Source organism: Choloepus didactylus, chromosome X (genome assembly GCF_015220235.1).
Source record: "Choloepus didactylus isolate mChoDid1 chromosome X, mChoDid1.pri, whole genome shotgun sequence".
NCBI lineage: Eukaryota > Metazoa > Chordata > Mammalia > Pilosa > Megalonychidae > Choloepus > Choloepus didactylus.
The window spans coordinates 99283738-99302150 of record NC_051334.1 but is presented as its reverse complement, the minus strand read 5'-3'; the positions used below and the strand labels follow the sequence as shown (position 1 = coordinate 99302150).

Sequence of the window (18413 nt, the reverse complement as noted above, 5' to 3'; positions counted from 1 at the left end):
ATAAGGGTTAAAATAAAAAAGAACAACAAAAGCATTCCATAGCCCTTATTTCCCCTTTTTATTTATTTATTTTTTTCCTTATTTTCTTTCTCATCTCTCCATACACTGGATATAGGGAGTGTCAGTCACAAGGTTTTCACAATTACACAATCACACCATAAAAGCTACATAGTTACATAATTGCCTTCAGGAAACAAGGTTACTGGATTGCAGTTCATTTCAGATATTTCCTTCTAGCTATTCTAATACAATAAAAACTAAAAAGGGATATCTATATAATGGATAAGAACAACATCCAGACTGACCTCCTGACTCTATTTGAAATCTGTCAGCCACTACAACTTTATTCTGTTTCTTTTCTCCCTCACTTTTTTTTTCAAGAAATCTTTTTAAATCCCACAATTCCAGGACCAGGCATCATGTCCCACATTGCTTGGGAGATTGTCACCACTGGAGTCATATTCTCCCTGAAGGGGTGAGGGGAGTGAGTTTTTAACTGCAGAGTTGGCTTAGAGAGAAAAGCCACATTTGAGCAACAAAAGAAGTTCTCTGGGGATGAGTCTTAGGCATAATTATAAGTAGGACTAGTTTCTCCATTTCCAGAATAAGTTTCATAAGGGCAAGCCCCAAGGTGGAGGATTTGGCTTATTAAAGTTTTAGTAGAAAATGCTTGTTAGAATATCGGGAATTCCTCAGGTGGAGAAGTTTAATATTTCCACATTTCCCCAAGTCCCTCAAGGGGGGTTTGCAGATACTTTTTTATTCTTTGCCCAAATTATTCTGCAATGTATCAGGGCATTACACTAACCTGTACAAAGCAAGACCTCTCTCTCTATTCAAGGTGCCATGTAATTAGGGTGTTCAAATAAACTGACTGTACAAGTTAAAATTAGATAGGTTGCTACAGAAAATATAAATTTTTCACCAAATAAACATCTCTTCCTTTTGTCTCACACAGAAGTTGAAGTTTAAAACCATCAACAATATAGTCCCTTTACATTTTAGTCTGATTTGCCTTAGATCAAACCAGATCAATTTCATTCATATCTTTATTCAAAGTCTGACTTCTTTTACAGGTTTTAAACAGTTGCTGTATGGAGTAATGCTGACTTCATAGCTTCAGAACTCTAGCTCTGAGTCTCGGGTGTCACACATGTACCCTAAGTTCCAGGGAATGACCAGGTTATACACAAAGAGCTCAGCATCTAATAATTTAGAAATAACTATTAAAAATCAGCAAAAGATGTGACTGATACAAGAGCCTACAATCTAGGAAGATTTACAACAAGCCTTCCCCTGATGACCTGTGCTCTCAAACTCAATTCCCAGAGCTTGCACATTATAGTTGGCGCATATAAGTGAGGTATTATGATATTCATCTTTTCATTTCTAGCTTTTTCAACTCAACACACTGTCCTCAATGTTCATTCACCTAGTTGCATGCCTCACAAATTCATTCCTTATTGCAGCCACTCATAGTTTCACTGTAAGTACACACCACAGTTCACAGTACTGTTCATCGGTCAATGTACCCTTAAGCCACCTATATCCATTGCAAACCATGAATACTGCCACCATAAACACCAGTGTGTAAATGTTCATTTGTGTCCCTGTTTTAAGTTCTTCCAAGCATATACCTAATAATGGTGTTGCAGGATAATATGGCAACCCTACACACAGCCTTGTTTGGAGCCATCACACTGCCCTCCAGATGGATTGCACCATTCTAGCTCCCTACCAGCAGTGAATAGTTACATACCTTGGTACACATATTCTCCAGCACTGGAATTTTCTGTTTATTTTTTAAAACAGTTGTATTCACACACCATTCAATCCATCCTATGTAAACAATGAATGTTTCCTGGTATAATCACATTGTTATGCATTCACCCCAATTTATTTGATTACATTACAGTTTCTTCCACAAATAAAACAGAAGAGAGAAACAATGAAAATTAAAAAATAAATAAAATTAAAAGAGGAAAGAAACAAAACAAAACAAAACAAAAAACACACCAAGAATATCCCAACACTTTCCCCCTCCCTTTTGTCCCTCTTATTGACATTTTCCTATTCTATATTGCCTTTGTTACATTTCATGGAAATACATTACAATGTTACTGTTAACCATAGACTCTAACTTTCATTGATTGTACTTTTCCATATACCATCCCATTTTCAACACCTTGAAATGTTGACTTTCATTTGTTCTCCTTCATGGAAAAATATGCTTATATTTGAACATTTAATCACCGTCATTGTCCAACTAGGTTTCTCTAAGTTATGTAGTCCCAGTCTTTATTTTCTATCATTCCTTCTTGTGTCATACATGCCCCTAGCCTCCTTCTTTCAAGTATACACTCAGCTTTGTTCAATGTACTTACAATATTGTGCTAACATCAGATGAAATTGTGCTATCAATTTCTGGGTCTTTACAATAAATCCTATTGAACATTTTCTACTCCTTCAGCATCAAATGCCCTATTTCTACCTTCTCTCTATCTTCTGATAACCTGTGTTCTCAATTCTAACTCTAAAAATTCTCTCTCTTTTTACCCTTACTGATAGTATTAATTTCTACACTCATCTCCAAAGCTCTCTCTCCTGTGGTGTTTCCTATCTGCCTGTAGTGATCCCTTTATTATTTCTTGTAGACCAGGTCTCTTGTTCACAGCTCTCTCAGTGTCTGTTTGTCTGAAAATATATTAAACTCTCCCTCATTTTTGAAGGACTGTTTTGACAGGTATGGATTTATTATTTGGCTGAATTTCTCTTTCAGTATCTTAAATATATCATACCTCTACCTTCTTGCTTCCATGGTTTCTGCTGACAAATACACACATAGTCTTATCAAGCATCCCTTGTATGTGACAGATTGCTTTTCTCTTGGTGCTTTCAAAATTCTCTCTTTGTATTTGACATCTGACAATCTGATTAATACATGTCTTGGCATAGGTCTATTTGGACCTATTCTATTTTGTAAATTGCATTTCTTGGATTTTTAATTTTATGACTTTCATAAGAGATGGGAAATTTTCAGTTATTATTTCCTCCATTATTTTTTCTGCCCTGTTTCCCTTATATTCTCCTTCTGGGACACCCATGACATGTATATTCACAAGATTCATGTTGTCATTAAACTCTGCTCATATTTTTCCATTCTTTTCCCTGTCTTTTCTTTTGTGTGTAAGATTTCAGAGCATCTGTCCACTAATTCACCAATCCTTTCTTCTGCCTCTTCAAATCTGCTGTTGTAAGTCTCCATTGTGTTTTTTATGTAATGTTATTAAAATATATCCACATACCATACAATCATACAAAGTGTACAACCATTGTTCACAGTTTCATCATATAGTTGTGCATTCAACACCACAATTGTTGAACATTTTCATTACTCCAAATATAAAAATAAGAGTAACAATAACCCCATATCCCCCTCCTCCATATTACTCATTTACTTTTTTTTTAACTTTTGGAATGCTTTAATCAACAGAATGGAAGTATACAAATGAATTTTCAAATAGGATCAACATATCAATGAGTAAGATCTAACACAAAAATGCACACACTTCACAATGAGAACAGTCAGATGGAGGAAGGCAAAAGTCTAAATCAGAGTGTGGAGGTGGGATGCATGTAAGGGAGGAAGAGCTCTGAGACTTATTTTTCAAGACAAGCCAAACTGATATCTTCAACTTCCAGATTCCCTGGGCCCTAGACAGTGGTTTGAAACAAATAATGGTATTTGATCACAAAGAGCAACAGTAGGTATCTGCTGTGTCTGGAATGGGGAAGGAGCTCAGAATTTTGTGAAGATTGGAAATGCACAATGCTATGTTATGAGGTGTAGGCTATGAGGATGTGAGAGTCCTAAGCTCATTTGTGCCAGGCGCCAATCACATCACAGAGCAAGGTACCATGAAAAATTACTCAAGTTACTAGTTTAGTGGAAGAACTGGAGTAACTACAAGAAGGACTTCCAAGGAAAAGGTCCAGCTTATAGAGAAAACACATTCAAGCACTGGAATAACTAAGGTGCCACACTCAGAGTAGGTAGAAGAAAGGAGGCCTTTATGGTTGACTTGTAGAAGTTAATCTTTCCTCACAGAGAGGACCAAAGCATTCAGTTCTCTATACAGTTCTATTGGTCTTGACCTTGCCCTGTTTAGCCTTGTATTTTGAAGCATCTCTGGGTTCTCTGCTAGGATTGCTCCAATCATCAGCTTCAGGTATGGTCTTGTAATGGTGCCATGCTGATTTATTAAAGACTGGAAGTCTCTCAAATGATTTGCTTGAAAGAGCCTTCAAATAAATTACTGCATCAGTACCCACTCCTTCCATGGAATAAAGTTTCAGGTCTCCTTGAAAATATCTATCATACAGATGAGAAATTGGCAAACCATAACAAAATCCAGCCAAAGGGGCAGATCTTGTAGGCTCCAGGCTGGTCTAGGAACAGTTGAATACGTATAGTTAAAAAGATGATTTCCCAAAGTGGGACACCATCACTTTGGTCACTTACCTTACTGGGTAAGTTTTCTTTGCCCAAAGTAACAAGGGCCTTAACAGCTTGGTAGTCCTCTTTTCTATCTTCATATAATTCTACTGTTGCTCTCATTGATACTGTTCACACAGCATCTTGTCTATTTCATATGCATCTTTCACTATTTTGGCTATGCTACAAGTGGGGTCAATACTTCCTATGTGTTTAGGATGAGCAGAATTAGGGTCACCACCTAAAAGAAGTGTGTGCTGGTTAATAAGCATGTGGAAAGTGATGCAGTTGGTATAAAACTGATACAAAAAAAAAAAACTGGATGTTACTGCTAATGAGAGGATCAAATCCATACTTTCCCTTGTACTCAATCACTCCCTGGGCCATTGTAAGAACCACATCATTGTGTTATTTTGGACTTTAATCAGTACTGGAAAGTTATCCAAAACCTGCTGATCCTCGGGGCTCCTACTTTCATATTCTAAAAGCTCAAGAAAGCTCTGCATATACCAATTTTGAACCTATACTATCAAAGGTCGGTTAAGCAAGTTATCTGGAAGAAGATTCACTTCTCTCATTGTGTTAGCCAGTCGCACAAGAAGCTCCTTTCCTAGAAACATACACAATGTTTTGTCTCATGCATTGTCTCTCCCGAAGTCCAGGAACTGCTTGATGGAGAGCGGCAACAGCGAGAAGCCGGAGTAGTGCTCGATCTGCTTTGGCACTGGCTGCTTCAGCAGCCAATGGAACAGCCGTATCCTCACTGGGGCAGCTCCCAGACCCACCTACACGTCCAGGCTGCTGCAAGTGTCAAGGCAGCCTAACGCCTAGCGGCGCGGGTTAGGCACGTTCACCCGGTGTGCAGCCCCGTTTGAACCATGGCCTCAGCCTGGTCCTGGGCTCATCGGCTCCTCCAGTACAGCCACCACACCAGCTCCATGGCCCCCGCTGGACGCCGGCGGCTTCCCCAGGCCCAGCCCTTATTCATTTACTTTTTGTCCCCATTTTTTCTACTCATTTGTCCATACACTGGGTAAAGGGAGTGTGAGCCATGAGGTTTTCACAATCACACGGTCACATCATATAAGCTGTAAAGCTATACGATCGCCTTCAAGAATCAAGGATACTGGATTGCAATTCAACAATTTCAGATATTTCCTTCTAACTATTCTAATAAACTAAAAATTAAAAAAAGGGATATCTATATGATGCATAAGAATTACCTCCAGAATGACCTCTGGACTCCATTTGAAATTGCTTAGCCATTGAATCTTAATTTGTTTCAATTCTCCTCTCCCATTTGGTCCAAAAGGGTTTCTCAATCACATGATGCAGGGTCCAGGCTCATTCCTGGGAGTTACATTCCATATTGCCAGGGGGATTTATACCCCTGGGAGTAATGTCCCACATAGAGGGGTTGGCTTAGAGAGACCACACATCTAAGCATGAAAAGAGGCCCTCTGGGGGTGACTCCTAGGCAAAATTATAAGTGAGATTAGCTTCTCATTTGCAGTATCAAATTTTGTATAGGCAAGCCCCAAGATCGAGGGCTCGGCCTACTAAGCTGGTGGTCCCCAATGCTTGCAAGAATATCAGGAATTCCCCAGCTTGGGAAGTTTAATATTTCCACATTTTTCTACAGTCCCTCAAGGGGGATTTGCAAATACTTTTTATTCTCTACTCAAATTACTCTGGGTTGTATCAAGACTTCATGCTAACCTGTACAAACTCATCTCACTTCCTGGTCAAGATTCCATAAAACCATGGCATTTGAGTAAACTGACCATACAAGTTAAATTATATAGTATGCTACAGAAAATATGTGTGCCATATAACCATCTTTTCCTTTGCTCCCATGCAGAAGTCAAAGTTTTAAAACACCGTTAGTATTGTCTTGTACCGTTTAGTTGGCTCTACCCTAATCTCAACCAAGTCCATATCATTTATATCTGCAATTGAAGTCTGATCTCCTTTTAAGCCTCTTTAGCAGTGATTCATGGGGCAATGCCAACAATCACAGCCCCTGAGTTCTAGCTTTGAGCCCTGGTGCCATGCAGACACCCAGTGCTCCAAGGACTGACCATGTCACACACATCTCTTCTATTGTGCCTTTCATTCTCATAATTTCTGCCATTGTTTTTTCAATCTTTCAAGTTCTTCCTTATTTTCACCCAATATCTTATTTATATCCTTTATTTCTTTGATTTGATTTTTAATTGTTTTAGCATGTTAGTTGGAAAATCTTTGAATAGTTGTTTCAACTCCTGTATCTCCTTTGAAGTGTTGGATTGTTCCTTTGGCTGGTCCATATCTTCATTTTTCCTAGGGTGACTTGTAATTTTTTGTTAGTGTCTAGGTATCTGATTTCCTTGATTAGTTTATTCTAGAGGTCATTTTCCCTCTTTTACTTTGGGGTTACTTGTTCACTGGTTGTGTTCTCTCTCTGTTCTTTGGCATTCAGTTCAACTCATTCTAGACCTCTATCATAGCTTCTGTTTAATTGTTCAGATTTTTTTAGTTCTTGCTATTCTGGTTCTCCCATGTCTATATGGAACCCTTTTATTGAAGAGGGTATACCCAGCTATGAATGACCCCAATATGATTTTCCTAGGAATGAGAAGATTAGGAATAAGGAGGAAGGTGTAATCAGCATCATGTTTCCCTGAGGATTACACCCAAAATGTTGTCAGACATTCCTGTGTGGCCTCTAGATTGTGTGCCTTTCCTGTTCTGACCAGGAAGTGGCAGTTATCAGCCCCCAGCTCCCCATTATCATGGGGGTGAGGTGCCTTTGATTCTCAGTACACCCTGTCCCTTCCAAGGGCATGGTTGTGACAGAGGTTGGGGAAAATGGAGGGATTAAACTGTCTCTGCCCTCCAGCCCAAGGGGTCTAAATTCCCTGAAGGAGGGTTGCCACTTGAACCAGGCCTGCAACCAGTTGCTTGGGGGAGGGTATGCACTTTAGGGAATTATTTCCTTCACTTGACCCCTTACTTTGTCTCTCAGACCTATCTTAACTCCACCTTTGCCTGGGTCAGCACTAATTGAAAATGCCTAAGGCTTTCTCGAATGTGGTACTTAGAATAATTTACAAAAGAAAAAAATAAATAAATCCCCTTTTCAGAGACAGTCCCCATCCCCCAATATTCACCAGTGAAGAGCTGGAGTCAGTACCTGGCTTCACATGCCCTTTTTTGTGACATAGCACTTTTCCAGTATTCTGAGCTTGGCCAACTCCAAAAGCCTCTGTTTTTATTTATTTGTTTATTTATTCATCATTATTTTTTCCACCAACCCCACTTCCTCTCTGCTGGGAGAGACCTCTTGGTTCCTTTCCTGCTTTCTCTGGGTTTATCTGTGCTCACAGCTTGTATTCAGTAGTCCAAATTTGTTAGTTAAAATTGCAATTGTACCTTGTTGAACTACCTTTCCTTGTCCCGTTACAGACTGCTTCTTTTTCCAAAAATGAACTGTTCCAAATCTGCATGCAATTCCATGGGGAAAGGGCAGCAGCCTCACAGTTTGGGAGCATTATGTACAGTTCAATGCTGTGGTCTTGGCCATTCCACCCACTTCAGACTGGTGTACAATGTGGGTCTGATCATGGATATCCCCCAAATATTTGTTACAGACAGTCCCAGGGTATTTACTAGCTGCTCTAGAGGACTACCTAAATTCTAAACCTCCCAACATTGCCATATTGCCCTACCTCCCCAATTGATTTTTTTAGTTTTTTTTTTTAATTCAGTTTTATTGAGATATATTCACATATCATACAATCATACATGGTGGACAATCAAGTGTTCACAGTACCATCATATAGCTGTGCATTCATCACCCCAATCTATTTTTGAACATTTTCCTTACACCAGAAAGAATCAGAATAAGAATAAAAAATAAAAATAAAAAAAGAACACCCAAATCACCCCCCACCCTATTTTCCATTTAGGTTTTTGTCCCTATTTTTCTACTCATCCATCCATACACTGAATAAAGGGAGAGTGATCCACAAAGCTTTCACAATCACACTGTCACCTCTTGTACACTACATTGTTATACAACCATCTTCAAGAGTCTAGGCTACTGGGTTGCAGTTTGATAGTTTCAGACATTTACTTCTAGCTATTCCAATGCATTAAAACCTAAAAACAGTTATCTTTATACTGTGTAAGAATGTCCACCAGAGTGACCTCTTGACTCCATTTGGAATCTCTCAGCCACTGAAATTTATTTTGTTTCATTGCACATCCCCCTTTTGGTAAAGAAGGAGTTCTCAATCCCACAATGGTAAGTCAAGATTCAACCTTGGGAGTCAGATCCTGCATTGCCAGGGAGATTTACACCCCTGGGAGTCAAATCCCACAAAGGGGGAAGGGCAATGAGTTCACCTAGTGTGTTGGCTTAGCTAGACAGAGAGGGCCACATCTGAGCAACAAAGAGATACTCAGGGGGAGACTCAGGAAAAATTATGAGCAGGTTTAGCCTCTCCTTTGCAGTGATGAGCTTCATAAAGGCAAGTCCCCAGATAGAGGGCTCAGAACACCGAACCACCAGTCCTCAATGCTTGTGACAACATCGGCAACAATCGAGGTGAGGAAGACCAACACTTCTGCATTTCCCCCCAGCTCCTCAGGGAGTTCCTGCATATATATTTTTATTCTCTGTCCAAATTACTTTGGGATGTGTCACTATTTCACTCTAAACTGTACAAACCTACCAGGTCTCACTTCCTATTAAAAGTTCAAGGTAATTATGGTATTTGAACAAACTGTACCAGTTAAATTGTTTAGGGAACATAGACTCTGCACCAACTAAACATCTCTTCCCTTGATCTCACATGGAATTTGAAGTTCTAAAACACAGTCAGTATCATTATTTATCCTTTGGCCTGATTTAACCTAGTCCTAATCAGATCTGCTTCATTCATATCTATAATTGAAGTCCGGACTCTTTTCAGCTTTTCTAATAGTTGCTATATGTGCAAATACTGACATTCATATCTTCTGAGTTCTAGCTCTGAGTTTCAGTTGTCACACAGATACCCAAAGTTCCAAGGATCAATCATGTTATACACAAAGGGATCAGAATCTTGGAATCTGGAGATAGCCATTACAACTCAAGAATCAATGTGACTGCTGTAAGAGCTTGCAATCTAGGGACCATTAAAATAAGCATTCCCCTTATAATCTGTGGTCTAAGATGCAATTCTGAGTTTACATATTGTAGTTAGCCCTTATTGGTAAGGCATTATAGTGTTTGCCTTTGTTTTTGGCATACTTCACTCAAAATGCTGTCTACAGTATCCATTAACCTCCTTGTATGTCTCACAGCTTCATTCCTTCTTGCAGTTGCTCAATATTCCATTGCATACACACACAAGAGTTCACCATTCTATTCCTCAATCAATGTACCCTCAGGCCACCACCACCCATTGCAAATCATGCATACTTTCTCCATAAACACCAGTGTGCAAATGTCCATTCATGTTCCTGCTCTCAGATCCTCCAAGTATATGCCCCCTAATGAGGTGGAAGGACTTTATGGCACCCACATACTTAGCTTCTTGTGGAACCACCCCAATGTCCTCCAGAAAGGCTACACCATTCTTCCTCCTAACCAACAGTAAATATGTACATCCCTTTCTCTATGTTTTCTCCAGCACTATTATCCCTGTTTATATTTTTCTATACAATTTTATAGAGCTATATTCACATATCACATAATTACCCACAGTATACAATCAGTTGTTCACAGTATCATCATACAGGTGTGCATTTATCATCACAATTGATTTTTTATAAGGCTTCCAAGTCCACTCAACAGGGACAGAACAGTGTCTTCAATAAATGGGGTATGGAGAACTTAATAACTGTAACCAAAAGAATGAAAGAGGACCCAAATCCACACCCTATTCAAAAATTAATTCAAAATGGATCAAATATCTAAATATAAGAACTAGTACCATAAAATTCTTACCAGAAAAATGGGGAAACATTCTTCAAGATTTAGTGATAGGAGGTGATTTCTTAGACTATACAGCCAAAGGACAAGGAAATTAAGAAAATACAAATAAAATTGAATACTTCAGTTCTTCAAAGGACTTTGTCAAAAGGATGAAAAGGCAACAGACTAAATGGGAGAAGTGTTTGGCAAAAATAGTTTGATATCCAGCAAATATAAAAAAATCCTACAACTCAACAATAAAAGGACAAACAACTCAATTATAAAATGGACAAAGCTGAAATCCAGAGGTACCAGTCTTTCCAAGAACAAACAGCAATTGCATTCCTCTACCCATATGGTCAAAAATCATTTCCAACACAAAAATTTAAAATGGTCCTTGCTCAGATATCCCTGAAGATTGAGAGAATGATGGAATAAGAAGGAAGAGGTGTAACTGAGAAATTAGTATTTGACAAATGATTATGACTGCTGACTAAATATACTGATATTTCCTCTTAGTTTCTAATGTATCATAATAGCCAGAAGGAAATACCTGAAATTATTGAACTGTAATCTAGTAGACTTAATCTTTAATGATTGTATAAGTATTTAGCTTTAATCATGTGACTATGTGATTGTAAACTTGTGACTGACACTCCCTTTATCCAGTGTATGAGTATACGAGTATTAAAATAAATGCATGCATGAAAAAATAATAACAAGTTAGGAATATGAGGTAAAGATACCCTTATGTAAATGATGGACAATAGTAATAGTACTACTTTAATAATCTATATTCAATTTGTAACAAATGTAACTACTACTAAAAATAGTAGAGCCAAGATGGTAGCATAGGGAGGTGTGGAATTTAGTTAGTCCTCTGAATCAACTAGCATCTAGCCAGGAACAGCTAGTAAATAATTTGGAACAACTTTTGGAGGCATCTGTGACTTAACTCATACTATAAACCCATATGAAATTGGTGGAAAGTCTGAGACTTCAGCATAAGAACTGCAAATAAAGCTCCCCAAACTGCAGGGCTGGCACACCCCCCCCCCAGTGCAGCAGGATGAGCTGAAACACTTCCCTGTAGGAAAAAGAAGCAGTCTACTAGGAGGAAGCAAAGAGAGTTCTATCAAGATCAAACTGTGGTTTTAGTTAATGAATTTGGACTACCAAATACAAGCTATGAGCACAGAAAAACCCAGAGCAAGCAGGAAAGGAAACCAAAGGTTGCTCCTGGAAGAGGCGGTGGGGCTGACAGAAAAGAAAAATAAAACACAAATAAATAAACAGAGGTTTCTGGAGTTGGCTGAGCTCAGAATACTGAAAAAGTGCCATGTGCCAAGAAAAGGAGTTCTTAGAACCAGGCACCAACTCTGGTTCTTCACTGGTAATTTGAGGTCTGGGGACTGGTTCTAAAAGAGAATTCCTTTCTTTTTTTTCCTTTTATTCTCAGTATAAGTAGCTCATTTGAGAAAGCCTCAGGCATTTTCAATTTTCAGTGATGACCCAGGCAAGGGTGGAGTTATGATAGAGAGACAAAGGAAGAAGTCACATGTAGGAGAAAAATCCCTAAAGGCTTATCATCCCTAAGAAAAGGGGGAGGCAGAGCCCATCTCAAGTGGCTGCCATCCCACAGAGAACTCAGACCCCAGGGCCTGGAAAAAAATAACAGAAACAGCTTAAGCTTGACTTCTGACACTCTCAGGCCCTGGCAGGGCCAGAGTGTACTGAGAATTAAAGGTAATGCACCTCTTTATGCCAGTGGGGAACTGTGGGCTGACAAACACTACCTACTGGGCAGGATAGGAAAAGCACAGTGTATAGAGGCCTCAAAGGAAAGACTGACAACTTTCTGGGTCTCATCCACAGGGAAACTTGATACTGATTATACCCTTTTCCTGAGACCATGGCCCATCTGGTGAGGGAAAATATGATTGGAGGAATCAAGGAAACCAGATGCCAGATAGCAAAAATATTATGATTCACAATAGAAAAAAATGAAGATATGACCCAGTCAAAGGAACAAACTTACATTTCAAATGAGATACAGGAGTTGAAACAACTAATTAAATATCTTCATAAAAGTATGCTAGATCAATTCAAAAATCAAATAAACAAGTTGAGGGAAAATATGGCAAAAGTGATGAAGGATGTAAAGAAGACACTGAGTGAACATAAGGAAGAATTGAAAGTTCTTAAAAACAACTGGCAGTACTTAAGAAAATGAAAGGCACAATAGAAGAGATGAAAAACACAATAGAGACATACAACAGCAGATTTGAAGAGGCAGAAGGATTCAGGAACTAGGGGACAAGGCATCTGAAATCATACACAAAAAAGGAAGAGATAGGGAAAAGAATGGAGAAATATTAGCATGAATATACATGTCACATGCATCCCAGAAGGAGACGACAAAAGAAGAGGGGCAGAAACAATAATGGAGGAAATAATCACTGAAAATTTCCCATATCTTATGAAAGATGTAAAACTGCAGATCCAAGAACCACAGCATACCCCAAACATAAAAGATATCAATAGACTTACTCCAAGGCAATTAATAATCAGATTATCAAATGTCAAAGATAAAGAGAGAATTATGAAAACTGCAAGAGAAAAGTGACCCATCACATAAAAGGAAGCTCAATAAGACTATGTGCAGATTGCTCATTAGAAAATCTGGAGGCTAGAAGGCAGTGTTATGATATATTTAAGACACTGAAAGAGATAAACTGACAACCAAGAATTCTATATCTAGCAAAACTGTCCTTAAAAAATGAGGAAGAGTTTAAAATATTTTCAGACAAACATACACTGAGAAAGTTTGAGAAGAAGAGACCTGCTCTACAAGAAATAGTAGAGAGCACTACAAGCAAATATGAAATGACAGGAGAGAGTTCTGGAGAAGATAGTAGAAATGAAGACTATCAGTGAGAGTGAAATGAAAGAGGGAAAATACAATAAAATAAAATAAGATATGACATATAAATTCCAAATTTTAAAATGGTAGACAGTAGACATTACATTGAGTGAAATTAGCCAGAAGCAAAAGGACAGCTACTCTGTGGACTCACTAATATGAACTAACATTGATGAGCAAAATTTGAGAGTTAAAGTTGAAAACACAGGTTATCAGGAAACAGAAAGAGGTTAGAAATTGGGCAATTAATGCTGAAGGAGTACATAAGGGTAAACAGGATTGATTGTATAGTTTTAGAAATGGATAGTATAATACATTGTGATGGTAGCACAATATTGTAAGTAATCTGAAAAAAAAATGAGTGTAAGCAGAGTAAAAAAAAGGAAGTAAAAAAAAGGTAATGTATGACACCAGAAGGAAATACAGAAGATAAAGACTGAGATTGTATAGCTTGGTGAAACCTAGATTGGTCAATGATGGTGATTAAACATACAAATATAAAAATATTTGTAAAAGAGTTAGAAAAAATGAATGTCAACATTGCAAGGTGTTGAAAATTGGACAGTACAAGGGAAGAAAATGCAATTAATGCAAACTAGAGACTATAGTTAATGAAAACATTGAAATATGTTTCTATTAATTGTAACAAAGGCAATATACCAAAGCTAAATGTCTATAAGAGAGGGTTATAGGGTAAGGATATGGAATTCTTGGTGGTGGTGGTGTTGTCTGACCTTTTCATTGTATTTTATTTTATTTCTATTTTTCTTCTATATTTTATATTTTATTCTTCATTTTTTCTCTTCCTTTTTCTTTGTGGATGAAAAAGAAATCACATACAGGTTGTGGAGGGGAATTCATAACTATACCAGGAATCATTGACTGTTTACTTAGACTGGATTTTATGTTGAATGAATAAAACTGTTTAAAAAATAAACAGAGGGATACAAGTGCTGGATAAAATGTGGAGAGAAGAATGTACCTATTCACTGCTGGTAGGGAAGTAGAATGGTGCAGGCCATCTGGTGGGCAGTGTGGTGGCTCCACAGGAAGCTAACTATGGAATTGCCACAAGGTTCTGCAACCACGTTATTGGGTATATACTTGGAAGAACTTAGAGCAAGGACATGAATAGACATTGCATGCTGGTGTTTATGGTGGCAGTATTCATGATTCACAATGGATGGCAGTGAACTAATGGTGCATCAACCAATAAAAGGAATAGTGAACTGTGGTGTATACATTCAATGGAATATTGAGAGAAACAAGAAGTAAAGAAGTTGTGAGGTATGCAACAAAGTGACTGGAACTTGAGGACAGTTTGTTGAGTGGAATAAACCAGAATCAAAAGGGTAAGCATTATAGTCTTCTTGCCTAAAAGGGGGAAGAGTAGAAAAACAAAATAATGTTTCAGTGGCTGAGATATTTCAAATGGAGTTGAGAGGTCATTCTGGAGGTTATTCTTATGCATTTTATAGATATCCCTTTTTTGTTATCAGTGTATTAGAATACCTAGAAGGAAATACCTGAAACCGTTGAACTGCAATCCAGTATCCTTGATTCTTCAATATGATTGTATAACTATACAACTTATACAGTTGACTGTATGATTGTGAAATCATTGTGGCTTACACTCCCTGAATCCAGTGTATGGACAGATGAATAAAAGAAATGGGGACTAAAAGTAAATGAATAATAGGGGTGGGTGGGAAGGAGCATGAGATATTTTGGCACTTCTTTGGTAGTTTTACTTTTAATTTTATTCTTATTTTCATCTTTATGTACTGGAGTAATAAAAGTGTTCAAAAAATTTGTGAATGAATGCACAACTATATGATGATACTGTGAACAATTGATTGTACACTTTGGATGATTGCATTGCTTGTGTATATATTCAATAAAATTGCATTAAAATTGTGGAATTACAAAATTACAAAAAAAAGTGTTATCATCAGTCGTAAATAATTTTCCACACCAATGCAAGTGTTGGTGGTGGGTGGTCAATGGGAATCCTGCATTTTTTGCATGATTATTTGTAAACCCAAATCTGCTCTAATTGAAAAAAATATATATAAGAAAAGGTAAGGTCCTTTAGTAACAGCTAATGTAGTACTATGTCTTAAAATATTAACAATCATATCTTAACATCATTATACATCCAGTCTTTTGTTCTCTATGAGCACTCACCACTTTTTAATTATATATATTTTGTTCTGTTTCACTTACTCAATTAACTGAAACTAATTTAAGGAACGGTTTTATATGATAATCATCCTTGTGAATAAATGTATTTTGAAGAAATGAAAAAACAATGGGCAAAGGACATGAATAGACATTTTTCCAAAAAGGGAATACAGATGGCTCTAAGAAACATGAAAAGATGCTTAGCTTTCTAGCTGTTAGAGAAATGCAAATCAAAACCACAATGATTTATCATCTCACACCTACTAGAATGGCTGTTATTAAACAAGCAGGCAACCACAAGTGTTGGAGAGGATGTGGAGAAAATTTAACACTTATACACTGCTGGTGGGAATGTAAAATGGTACAACTGCTGTGGAGGATGGTTTGCTGGTTCCTCAGGAAGCTAAGTAAAGGGTTGCCTTATGACCCAGAAATCCCACTACTCAAGATATACAAAGAGGACCTGAAAGCAGGGGCATGAACAGACATTTGCACACTGATGTTCATAGTGGTGTTGTTCACAATTGCCAAAAGATTTTATCAACCCAAATGTCCATCAACTGATGAATGGATGAACAAAATGTAGTATATACATAAAATGGAATATTATTCAGCAGTAAGAAGAATGAAGTCCTGAAGTATGCAACAACAAAGAAGAATCTTAAGGACATTAAATTAAGTGAAATAAGTCAGAGACAAAAGGACAATTATTTCATGATCTCACTGATATGAACTAATCATAATATGTAAACTCATAAAACATAGAACATAGGCTAACAGCATATAAAATGAGGCTAAAGAATTGGGAGAAGTTGTTTAATATGTGCAGAATGTTTAACTAGGGTGAAAAACATTTGGAAATGGACAGAGGTGACTGTAGCATGTTATTGTGAGAAGAATTCACAATGCTGAATGGTGTGTGGGTGTGGTGAAAAGGGGAAGTTTAGAGTCATGTATTTCAACAGAAGGAATGTTGGAGGTTAAAACATGGGAACAGATAACACAGTGAATCTTGTGGTGGAAAATGCCTGTGATTAACTGTACAAACAAAAAAAAAAGATCTTTCATGAACTAGAGCAGATGTATAATACTATTATAAGGAGTTAATCATAAACTGATTCCTGGAAAAGATATACCTTCTGCAAACTATGGACTATAGTTAACTGTAATATTTTAATACATTTTCATCAACAGTAACAAATGTTCCACATCAATACTATTAGTCAATAATGTTGGGGGATAATGAGCATGGGAGGATTAGGGTTTTGCTTTTTATTTTTATTTCTTTTCTGGAGTAATGAAAATGGCATATATTTGATCATGTGACTGTATGCACAACTATGTGATGATACTGCAAGCCAGTGATTGTATACTTCAGATGGTTTCTATGCTGTGTGAATATATGCCAATGAAATTGCATTAAAAATAAGGGAGATCTTAAGTCATTGCCAGATAAACAAAACCTGAGGGAGTTTGTCACCACTAGACTGGCCCTGCAACAGATGATAAAGACCGTTCCATAGTCTGAAAAGAAATGACAATATAAACAGATCAAAGCTGCATGAAGAAATAAAGATCTCCAGTATGGGTAATAACATGGATAAATATAAATGCCAGTACTATTATATTTTTGGTCCATAACTCCACTTTTTACTTCTTTTGGTATCTAAAATGCAAATGCATAAAATGCAATGATAATCAGTGGTTTTGGACTCAATGTATAAAGATACAATTTGTGACAAAAACTATGTAAATGTGGGGGACAGGGGGCTATAGGAATGTAGGTTTTGTGTACAGTTGAAGTTAAATTAGTATCAAAATAAACAAGATTGTCATTGATTTAATATACTAAATGTAATCCCCAATGTAACTACCAAAAATGTATCAAGGAATATGCAAACTCACAGACACAGAAAGTAGAGTATAGATTGCCAGGTGTAGAGACATAAGAATGGGGAGTTAATGCAAAATGGATGTAGGGTTTCTGTTTGGGGAAATTGGGAAGTTTTAGTAATAGAATGTGGTGAGGATACAGTAACATTGTGAATTTAATTGATCCCACTGAATGGTTTGCTTGGGAGTGGTTGAAATGGGAAAGTTTATGCTGTGTATTTGTTCCCAGAATTTAAGTAAAATAAAGAACAACTAAAGAGACAAGGACAATTAAATGCAATATGTGATCCTGGATGGGATCTAATACAGGAGGAGAAAAGAATCAAAGGTCATTGTTTGGATATATGAAAAACCTGGAATATGGAATGTGAGCTAAATATCATTGTTAAATTTCTTGAACTTGATAATTGTACTTAAGGCAGTTATGTAAGTGAATATTCTTGTTCTTAAGGAATATACATGGCAATATTAAGTGTAAAAGAAGCATGATGTGTATAACCTACTCTCAAGTGTTTAGAAAGTGGATTGATAGAGAGATAGATAGATGGATGGGTGGATAGATGAATAGATAGATAAAATATGACAAATGTGATAATTGTTAAAATTGGTGTTTCTGTCTCTTTGCAGGGATAGGGGCATGATGGAGTTGTCTATATGGAGCTTGTATTACTTTTGTAAGTGTCCTGCATGTTTGAAACTATTTCAAAATAAAAAGTTAAAAAATGTGTCTTGAAAAGTCAGTTGTAGAAAAGGAACCTTCATGTAATATTTGAGCAAGTGCATATGCAAAATATTTCATCTCAATGATAATGAAACTAATGCACTTTTACAAATAGTATTAAAAGTCCAGAAGATGTACTTTTTCTTCCACCCAAGATGAAGTTACAGGAATCAGATTCATCAACCCACTCAAAGAAATCAACTAAAAAAAGTATATATGAAACAATGATTTTTGTTTATATATTTAAATATAT

The 18413-nt window shown here is 37.1% G+C and overlaps 1 pseudogene; it reads right to left on the bottom strand.

Annotated features, from left to right (window-relative positions):
* Positions 1–3908: 3908 nt before the first annotated feature.
* Positions 3909–5088, bottom strand: LOC119523499 (annotated as a pseudogene).
* Between the last annotated feature and the right edge of the window lie 13325 nt (positions 5089–18413).